The following is a 3998-nucleotide window of genomic DNA, read 5'->3' as shown; positions in this document are numbered from 1 at the left end:
TATTTAACTGCTAACAGAATAATTAGCTATAAGGCTACTACGGAATATACATAAATGACAGAGTCAAAAATCTATCAGACAGCAAGGCAATAAATGGAAAAAGTTAAAGAGAAGGAAGAAGTAGACAGATAAACATGAAGAGTAAATGAGTAAAGCAATAGAAAGAAAAGAGATAAATAATGAATGGAAGAAGAAAGAAGTTTGTTCGCTGAACTATGACATAAGTCGATACAATTAGCTGTAGTAGTGTCATTGGATCTATTGAGGGAACGGTGTGAAAGCAAATAAGAAAGTGCAAAGCCTGTGGTTATGTAAATAAATGACTGAATGGATGGAGAAAGAATCAGGATTGAATTGTTATGGACAAAAGGCGTATTTATTAGAGAGAATTGTGTAAGTGAATAACAAAGTCTGAGGTTTGTGATTAAGTGACTGAAAGGAGGGAACAAGAAAGAGTTTGTTGTATGTAAAAGAATAAGCGGCGAAAGGAAATAACGAAAGTTATGGTAATATAAAAATGCGGAAGAAAGAGGAAAAAGAAAGGAAAATGTGAGATTGGAAGATATATATTGACTGTATAAGAAAAACAGATGGTCAGCGTTTAAATAAATAAATAAATAAATAAAAGAAACCCAAGCGTGTACAAGGGTCAACAGTCAGACTAATTTTTTCCTATCATATCACTTTTCCTATCATATCACGTTTACGTTCTCCTGCGAAATATTTTACCATAAAACTTTGTTACTGTATAGCCTTTGACGCATTTTGCAGGCTAGAGATGAAAAAATGTTTAATGCTCATCGGATATTTATAAATAAAAAAAAAAAACCAGTTTTAATCGAGGAATTCCAGAGAAATTCCAGAGAAATTCCAGAGAAATTCCAACAAAATTGCAAAATATTCAGCCTATAGTTAGAAAAATATTTCGTATAGAATAAACTTGCTTTGTTGATGATATTTCAAAATTAGTTCAGTTATACAATTGTGTAAGTTGTGAGGAAACGTTAAGTCCAGTGATATTTAACAAATACAATAACAGCAATATCCTAGATTCTTCAAAATATGGTTTGAAAAAAAAAGATTATGGCTATTCATATGGTAGGAAATTAACAAGCAACATCTCTATAAAAGTCTATATCTTTGAGGTGTGAAGAGCCTAAGATGATGTGAGTCTAAGATACATAATTCCATAAACCTACAAGCCTCAATACTATTATAGACAAGTCCAGAGCCATATCAAAAAGTTCGTTCCCATTACGTGTGACTCAAATACTGTCTTCAAACAGTAGTTAATATCTGCTGGTCTGCACAATAATGCTAATTACGAAATGACTATAATAAGTTAAAGATCTTGCTAAACTTCAGAACATTGACAAGAAGGGGCTAAAAGTGAATGGAAAAAAGTCTACTTTGTCAAAGGGCAAACGCTTGTATTGTATCGTGTATTATGCTGTCTATTTAGTTTCACAAACTGATTATACTGCTGTTATTTTTCTATAAGTTTAATTCGTGGTTTGACTAATTTTAAACCATGTTTGTATCGAATTATGTTTAACAAACACGTCTCGTTTGCTCTTTGCTAGGATAATAAATTCACATTCGGGTCAGTCAGAAAGTTAATTTTGGCGGTTTTTAAATGCAGTTTATAGTTTATGTGATGCTAAACATTAAATTTCTCCTATTTTCAATTTCATGGCTAATGTTTCTGCTTTATAAATTTTACGATACGTGTAACAGTTTGTTTTATTATGTGTCTATTTGTAATGTTGTTTGAAAGAAATCTAGAATGAGTAGGTATGTAGCTTCCATAGAGAATATTTTTTGTCTTATCACAGTGAACAAGTATTTTACGCGAGTTTTCGATGTCTTTCTGACATTTTAAAGGTGTTCAGAAGAAACAAAATTTTATATTTTCATCTTAAACATCTCGTTCCCAGAATCCTTTGATAATTAATTCAGAGGAACAGTTAGTGTCTTAAAGTTATATTTTCGGTCACAAGCGGCGTAATTCAATTTGGAGTAAAAGAAATATGATTCCCAGCGCACTCTTTATCAGGTTTCCGTTGAGACTCTACCACATGTGTGTTTTATATACGTAGAACTCTCTCTTGAGCTACTTTCACTCAGCTATATTGTTAAAATAGATAATATAAGCTCTGCACACATATTGCGTAGATTAATTTCAATTTCAGTACAATAGAGGAATTGCAATGAGCTGGTAAGTTAGTGCAGTGAAAGCGTACACTAATAATAACAATAAATCTACAAGAAGGAAAAAAAACTGTAACGAAACAGGCCTGCAAAAATAACAAACTAATCTAAAATGGGAGAGTTCAAACGTTGCATAGTGAAGATGAAGGGAGATAACTGAATTAAGTGGCATTTAAAAATAGAATACAGTGTGAAGTCTATTTAATTGCCCCTAAGTGGTTTACTGACTGTTAATTTGTTCAGTGTATGTAATAGTATTTTCACGTGTGAAACACTGTTTTGAATGTGTGCAGTAATTTACAATACATACAGCCGCTTAGTATGTGCCACACTGTTTCGGGGTATAGGTTAACGATGTTGTATAGATATTGCTGAGAAGAATAAATTTTCGTATATATCGCTATAGAGTATATGAGAAGTATGTTAATAATAATATGTCAATGGTAATATGAGCTTAAGATATACACAACTCACTTTATCTTGATGTAGAGGACTGACGAACGTCCTTCCCAGGGGAAGACAGATTCACTTCTAGTGTTGCTGATATTACAAAAAGCTAAGTAACATCATTAAAACTACACACATATGGCCTCTCTCACACACAACCGGACGCAGTTATACACAGAGCAAAACTCATTCCATTCAAGGAATCAACCATACGTATACAGTCACATGCAAACACAACCATTCACAGCCATATGCACTATGACATACGTGTGTATGCGCGTTAGTGTATGCACAGACACGCGCAGACATATACACACAGGCACATATACACTCACATGTCTCTCTTTGTCTTCTGTCTTATTCTATGTGTGTGTGTGTATAATCAGGTGCTTAAATGATAGGCATTAGGCTGGGTCGAATTAACTTGTAAACACCACCTTTAATCGAATGAATATACTGGGTCCTGATGCACATCCAATGAAATATTCAGGTAATGTACACAGAGATGCGTCCAAAGCGCACGTTGTATTAGTCACATGATGTTTGGTTTACTCCAGGATGTCCTATGGGTCCGAAATCTCTTTTGGTGTATTGTAAGCAAAAAATAAATAACAATAACAGACATTCACTAATCATTTGTTATTTATTTGTTTGCTTTTACACACACACACAGCGTCATCTATTTTTATATATTTTTAAAATTGTTAAGGGCCATGCACTAGTCGAATCGTTAGAGCATCGGAGAAAATACCGTGTGCTATATTTCTTTCGGTTCTTTTCATTCCGTGTTCAGTTTCCGTCTACCAAATCCACTGACAAGGCTTTGGTCGGCGCAAGGCTATAGTTGAAGACACTTACCCAAGGTGCCATGCAGTAGGACTGAACTCGGAACCATGTAGTTGGAAAGCAAGCTTCTTACCACACAGCCGCACCTGCGCTTATAGATATAACTAATAATAATAAACCACTTCATCCGGTATACTAGCAATGCTTTCCCTGTCATTTAATCCGGCATTGCTCGACCGCTTTGTCAATCTGTAGCAATTAGTTAATTCAATAATCAGTTGACATCGGCCAGTGATGATGATGATGCGGAAAATGATATTTGTATTTTATTTCACCATAATCATCGCATCATCATCATCATCATCATCATCATCATCATCATCACCACCACCACCACCTCCATCATCACCTCCATCATTACCACCACCACCACCACCACCACCAAGATCGCTACTACCATCACCACCACCACCGCTACCACTACTACTACTATCACCATCACCACCTTCACCTCCATCATCATCATCATCATCAAAACAACACCACCAACACCG

At 34.9% G+C, this 3998-nt stretch overlaps 1 protein-coding gene across 2 annotated transcripts in view; it reads right to left on the bottom strand.

Annotated features, from left to right (window-relative positions):
• LOC106871943 (uncharacterized) overlaps positions 1-3998 on the bottom strand; it is a 159670-nt gene that overhangs the window by 70283 nt on the left and 85389 nt on the right. The window lies entirely within an intron of this gene.

Source organism: Octopus bimaculoides, chromosome 21, assembly GCF_001194135.2.
Source record: "Octopus bimaculoides isolate UCB-OBI-ISO-001 chromosome 21, ASM119413v2, whole genome shotgun sequence".
NCBI classification, from domain to species: Eukaryota; Metazoa; Mollusca; class Cephalopoda; order Octopoda; family Octopodidae; genus Octopus; species Octopus bimaculoides.
The sequence above is the reverse complement of the archived record's forward strand: the minus strand, read 5'-3'. Positions and strand labels throughout refer to the sequence as shown.